This window comes from Sarcophilus harrisii, chromosome 4 (genome assembly GCF_902635505.1).
Source record: "Sarcophilus harrisii chromosome 4, mSarHar1.11, whole genome shotgun sequence".
Lineage (NCBI taxonomy): Eukaryota > Metazoa > Chordata > Mammalia > Dasyuromorphia > Dasyuridae > Sarcophilus > Sarcophilus harrisii.
This window is the reverse complement of record NC_045429.1, coordinates 303,247,897-303,267,439: the sequence shown is the minus strand read 5'-3', so window position 1 is coordinate 303,267,439 and position 19,543 is coordinate 303,247,897. Positions and strand designations below refer to the sequence as shown.

General features: G+C 34.9%; 1 protein-coding gene across 8 annotated transcripts in view; it reads left to right on the top strand.

The window, feature by feature from the left end:
• Positions 1-19,543, top strand: part of RBFOX3 (RNA binding fox-1 homolog 3) — a 942,623-nt gene that overhangs the window by 534,892 nt on the left and 388,188 nt on the right. For 6 of the 8 annotated variants that reach the window (XM_031968497.1, XM_031968493.1, XM_031968491.1 and 3 more), the window contains one exon: positions 10,354-10,471. The exons of the other annotated variants lie outside the window; for them this stretch is intronic. The gene's annotated coding sequence lies outside the window, so the exon portion shown is untranslated. The remainder of the gene's footprint in view (positions 1-10,353; positions 10,472-19,543) is intronic. 8 annotated transcript variants of the gene reach the window in all.

Sequence of the window (19,543 nt, the reverse complement as noted above, 5' to 3'; positions counted from 1 at the left end):
CCCGGTCTGCTCAGCTGGGTGCTGTCAAACCCTGGCAGCCTCTCAGTGTAGGCAGCAGGGGGCATATACACTCACAAAGGGGAACTAATAGGAAATAAAATAGCTTTCCTCCTCCAAAAACCCCTCCTAGCACAGCCAACAGACTCAGCCTTCACAGAGTGAATTGTTTTCAATCCAATCTCATTTTTATTGAAGTTTTCTCCAAGGTTAGCTTGGGAGACTTTTCCCCCTAGCTCCTTCTGAGTGGCCTTATTTACCAGAATCCCCTTGGTGTGGCATTTAAGCATCTCCATTAACATTTCGTGCATCTTGCTCATTGCAGGCATGGGCCCACAGAGACCTGCCGAGTGGCAGGCAGGCAAGCGGGCAGCCTACAAAAATGCTAGGCTTATTTTAATTGGTTTGAAACTGTCGTTGTCGACCGCAGAGGGGTCCCTTTTCTTGAGTAATGACCTGGAATTTGATCATGCAGCTTTCAGTAGCTCCTGATGCTGAAAGTGTAAACTATATAGGATCAAAGTGAAAATGGAGCTCACATCTGCCCAGACTGCAGCTTGCTTCAAAAAGACAACCCTGGTTGGGTATGGGCAAATGTAAAAATATAGCCCAGTTCTTTAGGCAAAAATCTTTCAGTGAGGTTTCCTGGCCTTGAAAACCCCAGGTCCTGGTATGTTTTGAGAACATACCTATGAAGCAGACTTTTATAATAGAGCTGCCATCTTCAGACCTCTATCCCTAAGGATTCACTCTTCTAAACAGATCTGAGGTTGCTCTGCATTCAAGATATTTAGTCTTTTGTTTTTGCTTTTTCCCTGTCTGCCTACAGTTGTATGATGTGGGATTTACCCCTGAACCTCAAAAGAGCCTGACTTTATGTTCTGTCATTCATTCACTCACTTATTCATTCAATAAAGCCCTATTAAATATTCTGTGTATAGAGAATACTGTACTAGTGTAGGGAAGAGGAGAAAGGACGGGCTCTCCTGACCATATGAAGCATAAACGAATTGGAGGAAATAATCTATATAGAAGCAAGACAGCATAGCATAATGGATAGAAAATAGCACTAAAAATTAGTAAACCTGAGTTCAAATCTCACCTTGGATGTTTTTAGTCACTCAAACTCCTGAAACTTAGCTTTTATTAAATAAGGGCGGAGGGGTTGGTTATATAATAATAATAATAGTGTCTATCTCATAGAAAGATCATGAATATAAAGCTTGAAGCAACTTCAGACACATTAAGTTGAGCTCCTCCAGTATCAAATTAAGTAATATAATGCATGATATAAATGTCAGATATTACCATCATTATTATTCACAATGTACAATATTACATTATAACAGCAATAAGGAGATAAAAAAGAAAATGCCCTGTGCTCAACAATTGAGAGGCAGTATTTAGAGAAATCTACCTCAATGTTCCATGGAGATAATGAACTATGTTTCCAATGGTCTGGGTATTGTGTATGAAGAAAACTTACACCTTATTGTAGGGAAGACACAGAGATCTGTTGAAAAATGAGTGCATCCTTGAATCATAGTAAGGTGGGGAAAACCATACATGATTTGGAATCTGAAAACTTGGGTTTGACAATCAGTTCTGAAACTTATTAGCCATGTGAACTTGTATGAGTTGCCACTTCACCACTCTTGGTCTTAGTTTCAGCATCTATAAAACATGGATTCATATGTGCATGTTATATATATATATATATATATATATAGAGAGAGAGAGAGAGAGAGAGAGAGAGAGAGAGAGACAGAGAATATGTGTGTGTGTTTTGTCCAGACATTATTTCATTGGTATAGGATACTACTAACATAGATACTTTGTTCACCAACATAAATCAGCAACTCATTTGAGAATTAAGTCTTAAGAGTTCAGTAGAGTTCAGTTAATTGAGTATGGTCGTACAACTAGTGTGTATCAGACGCAACACTTGATGCCAGGTCTTCCTGATGCAAGACCTCTTTTCACTAAGTCATTCTGCCTCTCTAGTAAATTTTAAGGTACTATATAAATTTATGTTGGGTACTGATCAACTTAATGTGTTCCCTAATCAACTTGACAAGATGATATGGTGGAGTCTTTGAAGAGCACTTTCTGTAGAGCTAGTCATTTGTTTGGCATCTTGATAAGAGGACACTGGGAATTCTGAATGTTTTCTAGTGACTGTGGATGCCTCTAAGATGATTGATAATTGAAAATTTAACTCTCATAGCAAGACTTGTACCTCCCTTCATGGTCTCTATACATTGATCTGTGAAACTATCTCAAGGACTTTCTCAACTTTCAGGATTCCTTCTTTTCCTTTTCTCAGAGAACAGCCAAGAATAAGAGAAAATTTCTCCTTTTTTCCCTTCCCCTTTACCAAGGACCCATTTATAAGGACATTAGCTTTCAGGTTATGTTTTTTGCGGCAGAAATAAATGGGAAAGGGCTTGCTCACTTGAGAGGTTAGTTCACAGATAATATTTGTGAATACTAAATTCTTCTGTGAAGGAGGAAAGATTTTCAATTCCCTAAAGCAGCAGCACTCTGGATTCTAGCTATTTATCTTGAGAAAGAAGTTTTTTTTTTTGAATTACACAAGTTTGACTACTAGCCTCACAAGTAATCTCAAGTTCAAGAATTTCTGATTTTGAACATTTAGGTACAGTTTCCTTTTCAAGGAAGAAAGAGACTAACCTCACTATTGCCATGATTTACTTGGATGGTGTGGATCCATAGAAAGAGGATTGTTTTTCCAGCACCTTCACAATGTTTATTAACCTACCCAGGGACTATATAAGGACTTCTTTCTTCCTAGTTTCCTATGAGCCCTATTTTCTTTGAGGGTATAATAAAATCTGTCTCATACTCAGTATTATTAATGTATTTGGATTGTGGGAATTGAAGACCCTATTATTCATATTTGGGGAACTATGAACCCAAGTTTTATTTTGGAGATTTTCCTGAAGTAAAACTCTGGGGCAGGTCCATTGTAGACAGTAACAATAACACTGTCCATAACAACAATAATGACAACTGTTATTAAGTGCTTTAAAGGTTTGAAAAGTGATTTCCATTTATTATTTGTTCCTCACAACAACACTATGAGATAGATGTGATTACCACCCCCATCTTATAGCGGTTTAGAGTTAATGACCTTCACTTAGGGTCACACAACTAGAAAGTCAACTTAGCAAGCAATACCCGTAAACACCAGGAACTACGCTGTGTATTGAGGACACAAAGAAAGTCAGATAAATAAGGCAAAATTTGAATTCAGGTCTTCCTGACTTACTCAGTCACGTATATGTTAGACACCTAATACATGCTAAGACTGAGAACAAAATATGGACAAAAAGCAAGATGGCGCAGCTCTTTCTTCACAGTGCCCCCTATATGCCTCTGGTAAGAACCTCAGACATGAGCTGGGTTCATATGAACCCAGAGTCTTAGGACTTCTTTGGATCATGGGATACATCTTGGGGTCCTGAACTGAGGCTTTTCTATTTCACTTTTAGAAAGCTATAGCTCTTTCCCTGGGGAAAACAAGAAAAGCTGCAGTATGTTTTGTCAATTGTCACAAGCATTCCCTCAACAAGGAGGATTTGCTGGCAACAGTGACACCATTTATTAAGTGAATAAAATGTTAAGTATATGAGCTTAAGAGACCTCCAAGGTCTCTAAATGTGTAGTGAAGATTTCCTTAGACTGTAAGCTGATTGCTGATGTGGAAAACTCATCAAAAGAAACCTCTCTTACTAGGTAGAATGGTTAAGACTGCAAGTCTGAACAAGGAGCTTATCTTGCCTTTCTTCAGCAATAGCCCATTCCTAAGAGACAGTCACTGACTTTCTTGAGTAAACTTAGGGCTTTTCTCTAGGGGTATATTCTGCTGGAAAGCAGATCCTTCTCAGACTCATCTCCTAATCTTCTCTTTCCAGACCCTCCTTCCATTATAAGCCTATTGTCACTGTTCAAGATTGCTCATAATATATTTCAAGAAATAAAGGTAGCATCCAAATTCTGCTATATTTCAAGCCACAAGACTACCCTCAATGTCTCTGGCTGTCAAGAACTCACTTATATTGTTCTGATTGTCTATCTCTTAAGTCCTATAAGCATAATAAGTATAGGATTTAAAACTAGAAGGGATCTTAGAAAGCTAATCCAAGCCTATTTTTTAGATAAGGAAACTGAGGCCCAGAGTAAGGTAATGAATTTCCCATGAGCCCCCTGTTAAATGATCAGGTCAAAAAACTAGGTCCTCCAACTATAAGTTCAGTGTTCTTTCTACTATGCAATGCTGCCTATTTCTTTTTCTCCATTAAAATGCTCTCATATACAACTTGCACTCTAGTCTCTCTCATGGTTTATAAACCCTTCTTGGAGGAAGAATAATGCAAACATGATTTCATATTCTTGGTAATCTTTTTTTTGTTGTTCTCTGTCTCCTTTTTCCTCCTTTTATTTCCTTTTTATCTTCTCCTCTTGTCTCTTCTATCTTGTATTCCCCACTTTTCTTTTTGACTCTTGAAACTATTCCTAGTATGCCTATTTCCTTTGGACTGTAGCAGCTCCTAAGATTCAACCTTACCTCACTATGCACATACAGCCCTGAGAATCAATTTAGAAAGCAATTGGTTACAGTACAGTAGCACTGCTAACTGTGGCATTTTGCTTTCCAGTTATTGATACGTCATCAGAATTGAGAAGCAATAGTCTGGAAGGAGGAGGAAAGGGATAAGTTCGTTGTAGCTGGAAAGGGAGGAGAGTGAGCAATAGAGAGAACAGAAAGAAGGGAGGCAGGGAGAGAAGACAAGATTCTGTCTACTAGCTAATAAAATCAAGGACTTTCAGATTTGAGAAAGAGAGGGCCCAGATTAGAAGTTCACATCTGTGGAACAGGATGTTGTAAATATATTTCTACTTCTTACTTTGTAATGTGGTCTTGGGCAGATCAATTAGTAGCTCTGAGGTTCAGGTTTCTCATTTGTGAAATAGTAGCAATGCTGATTTACCTAATGGTGAGTGAAAGAAGAATTTCTGCAGATGAAATATTCCTAAGGATCCTTGCTGACGATCTGTTCTGACTCTGTCTCTCCTCTTCATCTTAGTTACTTGGGGAATCTGCCTTTTCTGGCAGTTGTGAATTGGTATGTTCTGTTGCTGAGAAATTATTGGTCACCAGAGATGGACTTACTTATGCCAGTATGAGGACCTATAGCAAATGACAGGTTACTTTTGCAATATAAGATACACATGTCTCCTATTTGGGCTTGCTATAGTAACCAGTATGTATACTACCAGATAGCGCTTCTATCATTCTTTTGATGAATTCATAGATTCATGGAACTGCAAAAACTAGAAGGGAACTTAGAAATCATTGAATCTGTCTATGTAGATAAGATAATTGAAAATCAGAAAGGAAAAGATATATACTCAAGGCCTCAGAGCTTACTAAGAGAGTTAGAACTAGAACCCCTAACCCTTGAGTGCTAGGGAAGAACTTTTTGCCACACCTGATTTTATTAAAAATTTATTTATTAATATTATTAAATAACATAAATATTAATCTTTGTTCAATCTTAAAATATTGATTTTTATTAAAACATTTTCAACATATTTGGAAGTGAGAACAACTGGACACTTAAATAGTAGTATTCCTAATAAGTGAAAAGTAATATAGGATTGGGACTAAAGGTCTTTGGGACAGCAAGAGCTAGGTTCAGATTCTGCTTCTAACATTCTGGCAAATCAACAAGTTGCTCATAAAGTACTACCCGGCACTAGTAGATGGAATTTCCTTATCTGTGTGGTCCATATATAGATTCATTCAGAGGTCCATTTCCTACTCCCCATTGAACAAATAGAGGAGATTCTTATGGTTCCATGTCTGTTTCTCCTTCTGGATATTGTCTTCTGCCATCTGATAAAAAATCACTTTTCTCTTTTCTCAAAACCCAGTGGTAAGGAAAAGGAAATTTACCATTGGTAGAATTTTCCAGAGAAAGAAATAGAGAGAAAAGGAAAGAGAAAATGTTAATTGTTGAAAATATGAGTCAGTCCAAACTAAGACATATCAAGTTTGTTATAATGGAGACTGATAAGAGAAAAATTGAATGAGAATGAATGAATAAAGAATACTGATGAATAGTTAGGAAATAGCCAAACACTATTATGTTATTTCATACATTAAAAATAATTAAATTAAAATAGTTGCTAAGTAAAGTTTAGTTGTATTGTTGCTTACTTTTACTTTTTTTTTTTTTTTTGAGGCAGTTGGAGTTAAGTGACTTTCCCAGGGTCACACAGCTAGGAAGTGTCAAGTGTCTGAGGCCGGATTTGAACTCAGGTCCTCCTAACTTCAGGGCTGGCACTCTAATGAGGATGCTGGGAAGGGAACTAGACCATTAACTTCATTTGTAAATGTAATATTGGTTGGCACATTTTATGTAACTTCTAATCTTAAAAAGTTTCATAAAGCACTAACACCTGAGTGAATTGAGTATAGACATAATGACACAACTATTGCATGACAATTCTTCAACTTGAATCTTCTGATTAGTTATTTAGCTATTTTGTCAGCTTCCCAAACTCTCTCAGGTTATAGTAGTGTTAGTGTCTAAGCAATTTTATGGCACCCTTTGCCCAAAAGAAATGCCAGAGTTTCTTTTATTAAGTCATTAAGTCCAAACAACTTTATAAGTATTTGTATCTTAACAGTTTAGCAGCCATCTGAAAAAGTGGCACATAAATTAAAAGAAAAGAAAATTTTATTCAGTTATTAAATAATCATAATTACTAATGGGATTACTAATTTGGACATTGCGCAGCTTCTCAAATTTGCAATTGGTTTGGTCAATGCAACTCTCATTTCCTGATCCATGTTGACTTTATGGCTGGGTACTTGCTTTTTTATCACGGCAACTGTGAACTACCAAGCTTTGCAAAGATACAGTGTCTCAATCGAGACAGTTCAAGAAGTTAATAGCATCATCTAAAACATAAGTAAACAAAAAGCATATTTCAAACATTCAAGAGTATCATCAAAAGGAATGAAGTACAAACTAATGTTGAAACTATGAACTACCTAAAGCTAACAGTTCAAATAGTATCCAAGAGAAGAAGCACCTATCCTCAATTGTCATCAATTATTGCTGTTTGCCTAGAAATTTTAACATATTCTGTGGTGCCTCTATGAGTTCTTTAAGCCAGCCCACATTACACTGACACATAATTCTGGAACCACTACATTATGCCACAAAGTCTCTCAGTTTCTGTCTCTTTTCTGAGATCTGATAATTCCTGATATCCTCTCTTATTTTTTAAAGCTTATTAAAACATTCATTATAAGTAAGCTTTTATTTTTTTTAATGACTTTTTATTGACAGAACCCATGCCAGGGTAATTTTTTACAACATTATCCCTTGTACTCACTTCTGTTCCAATTTTTCCCCTCCCTCCCTCTACCCCCTTCCCTAGATGGCAAGCAGTCCTATACATGTTAAATAAGTTACAGTATATTCTAGATATAATATATGTGTTCAGAACCGAACAGTTCTCTTGTTGCACAGGGAGAATTGTATTCAGAAGGTAAAAATAACCTGGGAAGAAAAACAAAAATGAAAACAGTTTACATTCATTTCCCAGTGTTCTTTCTTTGGGTGTAGCTGCTTCTGTCCATCCTTGATCAATTGAAAGTGAGTTAGATCTCTTTGCCACTTCCATCAGAATACATCTTCATACAGTATCGTTGTTGAGGTATATAATGATTTCCTGGTTTTGCTCATTTCGCTAAGCATCAGTTCATGTAAGTCTTGCCAAACCTCTCTGTATTCATCCTGCTGGTCATTTCTTAACAAACAATAATATTCCATAACATTCATATACCATAACTCAACCATTCTCCAATTGATAGGTATTCATTCATTTTCCAGCTTCTAGCCACTACAAACAGGGCTGCCACAAACATTTTGGCACATACAGGTCCCTTTCCCTTCTTTATCTTCTTTATCTTTGGGATATAAGCCCAGTAGAAACACTGCTGGATCAAAGGGTATGCACAGTTTGATAACTTTTTGAGCATAGTTCCAAATTGCTCTCCAAAATGACTGGCTGTGTTCAAAATTCCACCAACAATGTATCAGTGTCCCTGTTTAACCACATCCCCTCCAACATTCTGCATTATCTTTCCCTGTCATTCTAGCCAATCTAACAGGTGTGTAGTGGTATCTCAGAGTTGTCTTAATTTGCATTTCTTTGATTAATAATGATTTGGAGCATCTTTTCATATGGCTAGAAATAGTTTCAATTTCTTCATCTGAGAATTGTCTGTTCATATCCTTTGACCATTTATCAATTGGAGAATGGCTTGATTTCTTATAAATGACAGTCAATTCTCTATATATTTTGGAAATGAGGCCTTTATCAGAACTTTTGACTATAAAATGTTTTCCCAGTTTATTGTTTCCCTTCTAATCTTGTCTGCATTAGTTCTGTTTGTACAAAAACTTTTCAATTTTATATAATCAAAATTTTCTATTTGTAGTCAATAGTATCAAACCTAAATAGACTTTTTCGTAACTTCCACCTATTATTCTAGATTCTGCCCTCTATGGGTAAATCAAATAGGTCTAATCCTCTTCAACATGACAGCCCTTTAAATACTTTAAGACAGTGATATTATCTTCCCTACTATCACTATCACACCAAATCTTCTCCAGGCTAAACATATCCTATTCTTTTGACATAGAATCAAGGCCCTTCATTACTGGAACCATGCAAATAAGAGGACTAAAATGGCTATAACCTTGGGTCCAGTGATTCTCCTCCTAGGGCTATATCACAAGCTCATTATCACAAACAAAGAAATGACCTAAAATATTTATATCATCATATTTTTGATAGCAAAGAATTGGGGGGGGTGGATTATATTTATTAACTAGATTTGATTCATTTTTGTGAGTAAGATATTTTGTAATAAATGACTAATATGATGAATACAGAGAAGCATGTAGAGATTTACATGAACTGATACAAAAATAGAGTAAGCAGAACAAAGAAGTGATGCACACAGTGACTATAGTAATATAATCTTCCATATAATAACAAGAATTAATAATGGAATAAAAAAATTAATGAGCCTGAAAATTGCAGAATTATAAAGAATAAACTTGGGCATCAAAGAAAAAAATATTAGTAGACACTCTTTCTTCACAATGTCAGTGGGTGGGGAGGAACACATATCCTTAGTTGTAGAACATTGGATATAATGTCATAATTTTTCAACATGTTAATCAATTTGGTGGATTTTTTCTCTTCATCTGCTTTTTCTCATTTAAATTCTCTTTAATTGTTTTGTGGAAGGAGTAGAATATAGGGAGAAATTTAAGCAATGTAAAGAAAGATGTAACAAATATTTTTCCCAAAAAAGATTCACTTCACGTGCCACCTTTGTACAAAAAATATTCCCTGATTCTTCCCTAGAATTGCTAATACATCTCCATCCAAAACCACCTCATATTCATTTTTGTATAACATAGTTGTCTCTCCCATTAGAATGTAAGCTATTTGAATGCAGAGACTATTTAATATTTTTCTTTGTCTTTTCAGTGTCTATAAGTGCTTGTTGATTAAGACAGTGCTAGCTGGAAATTGTTTTATATATATATGTCAGTCTTAAGGAACTGTTGTACTGTTGTAACTCAAGTGAGGAGCTATAAGTAGTCTTAGCAATAAGTTATTATGTGCTATACTGTCAAGTCAATAAGGTTTTATTAAATATCTACTATGTGCCAGATACTTCTTTTAAAAAAAAAGCTAAATACATTTTTAGTTTTTTGCTCAGTACTTAGAGAAGCAGTATGAACTTTTTGTCCTTTTGCTTCTCACAATGATTATAACATAATATTATGAGTCCTAGAGTCAGGAAAACCAAAGTTGATACCTGGCTTTAGATATTTAATAGCCACGTGATGTTAGGCAAGTCACTTAACCTCTTTTTGCTTGAGTTTCCTTGAGTGTAAAAATGGAGATAATAATAGCACCTACCTCCTAGGATTGTTATGAAGATCAAAATAGATAATAATTTCAAAGTGTTAACACAGTGCTTAGCACGTAGTAAGCACTGTATAAATATTAGTTGTTATTATAATACCATAATTATTATGTGTTACAAATAGGAGAGGTAGAGCTGAGATCATCCTAAGATTTCCTCTCTTACAACATTCAAAAGATTTAATTGTCATGGCACCTAGTTCTATGATATTTTTAATTAAGAAAGTGAAAGCACACATCTGATGTATTCTACATATTCAGAGATTGAAGATGCTTTTTTCTCATTTTCTTTTTTAAACACAGCATTAAGTCTGAACAACAGGGAGGAAATTCTCCACCATTTCATTTTAGCTGGTCTACCTGTCCCCTTCAACAGGAAAATTACTATATAATCCCACAAGAGCAGTTGCTTCTGAAACAGGTATGTTCCCCTTTAAATGATTCTTTTGCGGGTTTCTTTTTATTAGGCTGAGAGAAAAACCAGGTGGAATGTACCTGTTGCTTCTGGCTAAATATTTAAAGTTGAACAAAATTCATTCTCTCTGGGAGCTAGTATGAAGTGGTCCATTGCAACTATTTAAATGAGTAAAGGATTAGTAAAATCCCTGCCACTGATTTTAACAGTGATTTTAATTCATTCAGTGTCTACAGAGTGTAAATGTCCATAGCTCCCACCTTCTCCACCCCCAAGTCCTTTTTTCTTCCCTTTGCTGTAGTGTCTCACTTCCTTTTCAACTATCCTTACCCAAATGCCTCACTGAAATGCAAATCAGTGGGAGTATAATAGATAATTAATAGACTGATCAGCCAGCAAGGGAGGTAAGTAGATAAATAATTTTAATTATCCTTGGGTTGCCCATAAATTCCTACATAGCCTTTTTATTAAAGTCTCTGTTTACAGCACTCATTTATATTACATGTCATTTTGCAAATTTCTCTGCTTCTTCTTAGCCTCCCCCACACCCATTTGACCCAGAGTAGAATAACACTTTATAATAACCAGCTCCTTTATTACCAGGATCTTATCTCAGGATCAGTTAGCAAAAGGCTTTGTCAAAGAAACCAGATTGGGTGCCTACACAGCAGACAATATTTTACTCATCAGAGACCTTTACTAAACTCTCTGAGGTGGGCAGTAGCCTATATTTAGGTTGGACTAAGAAACTTTTATTATCCTTGGCACCTGTACTGTAGTTATGAGCTCATTCTATTCCCCAGAGATAGCCTTGGCCTATTATTAGCCTTGGATGAAGCTTCCTTATTGTGCAGAATGCCAAAATAGAAAGTGGGTTAATAAATACAAAATAAAATCCTCTCAAAAAGACCTTAGAGCCAAACTCACTCAATGTCTGTAAGTTAGGTGGCCAGGGGTACATGACACTAATTAGGATGGGTATTCCCCAACTTTTTCTTTATTACTTAAGTTCCATAACTATAGGCTGGATATCTCATCAATACTGGTGAGGTTGCTTAGTGTGTTTTGTGCTGGACATTGAGGAAATGGGTTGCAGAAGAGACAACCACTCATCAAGAAAAGCACAATATTTCAAATGACACCCAGTTATTTTGAACCTGGATTCTAAACTTACTATGTCCTTTAAGCAGTATTTCTCTTGCAAGAGGCATCTTTACATCATTTAAACTTTCACCCTTTAAATTCTACCTCTCCTATTCAAAACTTTTATCAGGAAAGAAAAGAATAGGGTTCCAGAAGGAGTTTGAAATTAGGAAATAGACTAGGATATTACCTAGAGATAAGATGTAAGAGTTTTCCCTCAGAGTAGCTAATTTCCTGCCAACTCAGAGTACATTTAAATCTAGATAGTTGACTTGAGACATAATTTCAGAGCATCAAATTAATGCAAAATATGTCTGATATTCAAACCTATTCCAAATACAGCCCATATTTCAGGGACTTGTATGCTTGTGTTGAACCCTATGTGTTCTCTGTGGATCCTCATTGGTTAGATTTTTGCTGTGTTCAGAATGCCAGAAATGAAAATCAGGCCAATGATATTACTTCTACAAAACATGTGAATCAAGTGAGCCAAGTTTAGCTCCAATAGACAGAACCAAAACTTCAGAATAAAAATAATTCCTATACTTGCAACACCTTCAACAATCCTGGGATTCAATTAGTTCAAGTATTATTATTTCTATTTTACAAATAAAAAACAATCCATGAATCAGTAAGCATTTATTAAGTTTCCAGTATGTGTCAACCACTGTGCTAAGCACTGGGGAATCAAGAGAGAAAAGGGCAAAAGACAGTCCCTATTTTCACAAAGTTTCACTTCTAATCAAGAAGACAACATGCACACAATTATTAACAAATAATTTATAGGGGGAAATGGCTATAATCAATAGATGGGAAAATACCAGCATTCCAAGGAATCAAGAAAAACTTGAGGTATAGATGAGGAGGCAGAGTATTCCCTCCTGGAGAAAACTAGTGAAAAAAGTCCAGAATAGAGTATATCTTGTATAAGAGGGGGATACTGAATTGTGATAGGTATAAGGGGGTAACTGGTGAGGGGGAAAGGGAAGGAATAAATAAAGTGTAAGAAGATTGAAAAGATGGGAGGAGCCCTGGTCGTGAATGGCTTTGAATGATAAACAGAAAGTTTTCTGTTTGATACTAGTGGTAAGAGTAGCCACTGGAGTTTACTAAATAGGAGGAAGGGTGATGACATGGTCTTGTGCTTTAGGAAAATCAATTTGACAGCTGAGTGGAGGAAGGAGTGGAGTGGAGAGAACCTTGAGGCAGAGATCAATAATCTGTTAAAATAGTTCACATGTGAGGTAAGAACCTAAACAGGGTGATGTCCATGTTAGAGGCGAGAAACTGAGACTAAAAGAGGATTTATTGTTACTTTGATTTTTTTTTAATTTATAAAAATCTGTTTTTCTCTCCTACTTTCTAAGATATTCTTCTTCCTGCCACTGGAAAAGAAAAAGAAAACCAAAGTTCTTGTAACAAATATCCATTGTCAAACAAAATAAAGTCAAGGAAAGTTTTATTAAAATCGAACAGTGTTAGAGTTGGGACTGGAATCCAGGTGTAATTGTCAATCCAGTATGCTTTCTTCTATAGCACACTATACACAAATGTACCTTTTTTATTCTAGGAGTTTTCCTAAATATCGATTAACCCTTTCAGTATCTTGACACAATAAGTGTCATCCAACTCCTCGACTATATAAAAACTTTAAAATATCTAATTATTTGGTACTGAATAATAAATAAAACATGAATGATTAGCTGGGTTTTTTTTCAGTTTTAATTCAGATGTCAGAGGGCAAGAGTGAATTAGAAATGATTTAATCTATGCGAATGTAAAACTCTTTTTTTGGAAGTTTCATTTAGTTGAGTTAAAGTCTGAAATATGTCCCATTAATAGCTTTCCAACCATTCAAGCTTAGCACAGATTTGTGCTCTTCTTTTCTACTCTCTCTCAGGCATATACAGAGTGTATTAGAGGAAAAGAAACCCTTAAAAAGTTGCAGAAAGCACTGATGTGGGTACTTTCTCCAAATGAATCCTTGCTCAACTATATCTAGAGGTATATTGGATGAGTGGCCATTGGACCCATTCTAATTATGTTTCACTCAGGGCAGAATGAAAGGATTGGAAGCCATACTTTATATTGAAAAACCTCATTGTGGAAAAAAAAAAGGAAAATAAAAACAAATGGAAATAGTAGTGACTCACTGTATCACCTTTGTTTTTCTATACTTTAGCAATGGTGATGTTTGATACCCTCCCTCAAGCTTATCTGCCCAGAGAGAATGCCAAAACAGTGTCTAGCCCTTCTTTCCTACAATAAATGCACTTAACACATTGTCTGAAACACAGGAAGCACTTCAAAATTCTTGTTCCCACTTGTTCCCTAATATGGCAAGGATATTACCCAAGAGCTTGGATTGTCCTGTGCCTTTGCCACTTTTCTAGTACATGTCAATGCTGCCATTAGTCTGAGAGTTGTATAATTCCACCAGCAGAACACCACTTTCCAAAAGCATCTGCTGTTGGGTCTTGCCTGGGAATTCTGTTCTGGATAAGGACACAGGATGCAAGAAAGTCCATCTGTCCCTTAAAAATAAATTGGGATATAGCTTGTTGAGCCGACTTACATCTAGTAATTGACTACTTATGAACTTCTTTTAAAAAAAAAAAAGTATATGACTAGCAAATAGGGTCTCAAGGATGTCAATCACAGAAATGTAGGGACCAAATACTTAAGATGAGAATTTCCACACATGTAAGTTACTAATAATGAATAACTAAGAGTTATGAATGAAAATAGACTCAAGGTTTTTGCATCAGTACTAGTGGATTTATGTGATATTAAGTTATAGCTGCAAGAAGATAGATGGCCCAATAAATAGAATATCAGGCTTTGAGTCAGGAAGACTCATCTTTCTAAATTCAAATCTGGACTCAGATACTTACTAGCTGCATGACCCTGGGCAAGTCACTTAACCCTGTTTGTCTCAGTTTCCTCATCTGTAAAATGAGTAGGAGAAGGATATGGCAAATCATTTGAGCATCTTTGCCAAGAAAACCCCAAATGGGGTCAGGAAGAGTCAGAGACAAATGAAAAAAAAAACACATGTTATATTATAATATTGTAGCTGGGATGTGTGTATGTGTGTGAGAGAGAGAGAGAGAGAGAGAGAGAGAGAGAGAGAGAGAATGGTAGGGGAGGAGGATAATGGTCATGAGAGATTGGAATAAAAGGAAAAAGCTGTATAAGCTGGCAGAAGGAGTCTGTGTTTGGTAATGATTTTTTAGTTGACATGGTCCATCCTCAGATTCTAGACTCTAAATACCAATGAGATTGTCACTGCCACCCAGCTACCCATCCCAGTAGCCTTGTTCTTATGAACACTGAACTAAACGACATTGCAGTTAATCCAGAAAAAACTTTAAGGATTATTGAGTCCATTTCTGCTACTGGCTTTAACCTATTTACCCCAACTCCCATATCAGTTTTATAGATAAAATAGTAGAATCTCAGAAATATGAAGTGACTTAGTTAGATGGGCAGCAGAATTGGGAATTTGACCAGATGTCATTGAATTAAGGCATAGTTCTAAAGGCAAGAAAAAAAAAATAGTTATAGACTGAATTCCTAAGTCATCATATTTCCTTATCCTGAACCATAAAAGGGGACTGAGATTAGAATACTGTTGATATTGGTCTAGAGAAGAAAGTATTTTAGAGCTAAACTGTCTGGCAAAAGAATGGTTCTTGGAGAAGGGTATCTATGACATTTGGAGAACATAAGGGTAAATTATTTGAGGTAAAGAGACCAAACTAGAAAGGTAAGGAATAGGATGCTCCTGTGGTCACTAAAATACAAGAGTATTATTCTGCTCTAGAGTCAAACATTGAAGACACTAAGGATTGTGAGACATCAAGAAAATAACTGCCCAGTTTAAACTCAGGAAGCAGTCAGTGTGGCCACAAACATAATAAGTTAAAGACAAGAAAATTGAGAAACTTTGTTGACTGTGTCTATTTTTTCCCTAGCTCATCTTCTGTCTTCTGGGATGGAGCATAAATCTAGTTCAAACTCCTCCCCTATAGTTCATTTTTAATAGTACTACATTGGCTTCATTTCTAAGTTTGCCCCTTTAAAAATGATATATGAAAATAGAAATTAGGAAATGATCATATTCTCTAAAGTAGTATAAATTATTTTAAATACATCACATCATATTATTAACACACTAGAAGAGTTCATTATTTCAAGGAAAACTTTTTCAATAAAAATATACATTGCATAAAATTAGACACAAATATATTACAGAATGGCCCTTCTTTTCAGAAACCACAAAAGATATTCTAGATTTTTTGATAGTTTTTCTCCCATTGTTAGCTAAAAAGTAACTCTAGTTAATTTCATTAATTATTAATTACAATTATTTATCAGTTGGTATGTTTTCTGAAATTATGGGGTAATGGAAAAGCAATTATCATTTCTCTCTAAAAATAAAGAGAAATAATTGTTGATAAAGGCTATGGGCAGAAATGTCTAATTCATGTTGCTTCTTTGTTAATGATGCAACCAAGTAAATATCCTTTAAAAGAGAGACAATACTCTGAGTCCTTTTGAGAAAAAAAAAAACAGAAAACATTAGACTTGTTTAGAATTTCCATGGATGAGAAGCTTGTATGTTGTCTGTGTAATGTCATGATAAAAATCTCTAAGAATATATCTGTTTTAGAAATGTCTAATTTTAAGTTCCTGCCCCATCTACAAGGCTATTACTTTCTTACATTCTCTGAAAAGTTATTAGACTCAAGAAAATCAGAATATTAGCATTTTAGTAGACCTCATGAATTAACTAACCCAACCTCCTCTTTTTTATACAGAAGGAAAATCTGTTCTAGAAAGAGGATGTGACCTATGGCTAATTAGACACAACCAGAATTGAACCTAGGTCTATGACTACAAATTCAGTATGAGATGGCTTTAAGAGAAGGGTTTCAATCATTTTTTAACAGATAAAATATATTATATGTACTCTATCCCATCATGCGATAGTAAGCAAACTGATGTGTGGGGACCTTCCTGATAAATTTCTTTTCTACATTGCATGTATTTCTACTTCATTTTTAACATATTTAAACAGAGAGAATACCGAAATCTTGCTTCTATCTTATTTTTAAGAGAAGACAATTTTCAAAAAAACAGTTTGCTAAAGAAGCCTTTTTTCCTGCTGACTTGGCAAAAAAATTAAGAAAAAGAAGGGAAAAAAGACTTTCCCAGAATTTTCAAAAATAAAGTTTTCTTTTAAACAGCCCTGTCTTTCCACAGGCATTAAATGATTTACAAAGATTAAATATGCAATCATTACAAATTACAAATTAAACTGCTTACAGAGATATGATATGAATTAGTTTGTATCATTCCTCATTGGAAATAGACATACAAAGTATCAAGAATATATAGATGTTCCCTGAATTTGGGAAATGCTGATCTAACCATTTATAGTTTGTCTAGATAATTATCTCCCTCCCTTTTCCATCCTCCTCTCTATATACTTGTATATGTACATATATACATACATGTGGAATGACACCCTGAATCTTTTACAGATGCCCAAGTCTAAACAGATCACAGAAAGAGGAATAAGAATAGTTGATGTGATAAAGGATGTGAATAATCAGAGACCCAAACCATTTTAATATGAAGGTGCCATGATGTGGTGGGAACTGGATTGAATTGTTTCTCAAGTCCAGAGAAATTCTCCTACAACTTATATTTCCACTGCACATGCCTGACAGTATATCTAAGTCACTATCCCAAAATATTTATATTTAGATACGTTTTTGTGACCAGTGGGAAAGGGCAGGTAAGAAGGCAATTCGGCAACTCTCAAGGTCCCAGTATGTACTCAGCAGGTAGTGTTGGATTTGATCAAGGAAAAATGAAATTATGTTCAAAAATTTTTAAAAATGTAACAATAAACCTATTGACCCAGGTGGCAGAAGGTAAGGAACTCAAGTCCTGAGAATACACAGATCAACAATACACAGACCTGGGAGAGCCAGGCCCACTTAAAGAAAGGGATTAGTTTCTTCCCTGTCTTTTGTTCTTTATGTCCCTATTCCCAGAGTCCTTGGAAAAAGGACTTAAAATATGAATATTGCTCATGTTAAGAATCTTCTTAAGAAGAAATGTGAGATACTGATTATGCAATAAAGATCAAATACAGGTCAGCTTTTTATTTTCTACACATAAAAGCAATGCTTAAAACATAAAAAATTCATGAACACATTGACAGAGACTTAAAATATAATATAGTAACCCCATGACTCCTATTATATTCTTTTTAAAATTAAATTTATTTTTAATTTTAAAAATCTATTGTCACTACCTCCACTATTGCCAAGTTCAATGAAAAAAAATAAGAAAAACAAAAGCAGTGTGTGTGTGTGTGTGTGTGTGTGTGTGTGTGTGTGTGTGTGTTTTGTATGCGAAATGAATTCTCATGTTAGTATATCCTAGAGTAGATGTCTTCATTTGTATCAATAGTCCATTACATCTGCTAGGAGGTAAATAGCCAGTTTTTCTGGAATCATGGTTTGTCAATTTCATTGATAAGAATTCTTAATTCTTTTAGATTTGTTTGTCTTTACAATGTTGTTGTTATTGTATAAGTTGTTCTCCTAATTCTGTTCACTTCACTCTTGAATCAGTACATAGAAATCACCACAAATTTCTTTGATCCCATTCCCTTTATCATTATAGTACAATAGTATTATATTATATTTATATATCATGTATTCAATCTTTCCCAGTTGATAAGTATTTCCTTTTATTTATAATTCTTAGCCACTATGAAAAGTACTACTAGAAATGTTTTTGTTTATATATGTCCTTCCCCCCTTTTTTGATCTTTTTGAAACATTGACCTAGTAGTATTATCTCTGCATCAGCATATTCTTTGGCTTAGTAACTTTTTACATATACTTCCAAATTGCTTTGCAGATTGGCTAGACCAATTCACAAGTCCAACAGCAATGCATTAATGTACGTCTTTTATCACAGCTCCTCCAACATTTTTCATTTTCCCTTTTTGTCAGCTTTGCAATCTGATAGGTGTGTGGTAGAATTTCAAAGTTGCTTTGATTTGCATTTTTCTAATACTTAGTGACTTGAAGCACTTTTTTCATATAGTTAAATTTGGGTTGCTTCCTCTAAAAAATTGCACACTCAAATTCTCTATCTATTCCTTTGGGCATATGTTTATTAATTATATATTTTGGAAATGAGACCTTTATCAAAGAAATTTCATACAAATATTACCCCCCCCTCCAGTTGCTTATTTTCTCCATCAATTTCAGGTGCATTGGTTTTGTTTGGGCAAAAAAAAATAATTTTATGTAATTAAAATTGTCCATTTTATCTTTTGTAATAATTTCTATCTCTTTGTTTAATCATGCCCTATCCATAGTTCTGAAAGTTGTTTTTTTTTTCCTTGCTTCCCCAGTCTGCTTCTGATGTCATCCTTTATTGTCTAAGATATATGTATTTGGAGTTTCTCTTGGTATATGCTATGAATTTTGATCATACCTAATTTCTACCAAACTGCTTTCAAATTTCTCACTAGTTTTTGCTGAATATTGACTTTTCATCTTAGTAGCTGGGATCTTTGGGTTCATTAAATACTAGGCTCCTTTGCTCATTTGCTTCCATATCCTCTATTATTGTCTTTCATCTATCATCCTTTACTTGTTCACTACCACCAAAATTTTTTGATGATTAGTGCTTTAGAGTAAAGTTCAAGATCTTGTATTCCTAAGTTCCATCCCTTTTCATTATTTCTCTTGAGATTTTTTACCTTTTGCTCCCCTGTATGAATTTGGTTGTTTTTTTTTTTAATTCTATAAAGTAATCTCTTGGTAGTTTGATTATTATAACTCTGAATAAGTAATTTAATTCAGGCAGTATTGTCATTTTTAATATATTGACTCATCC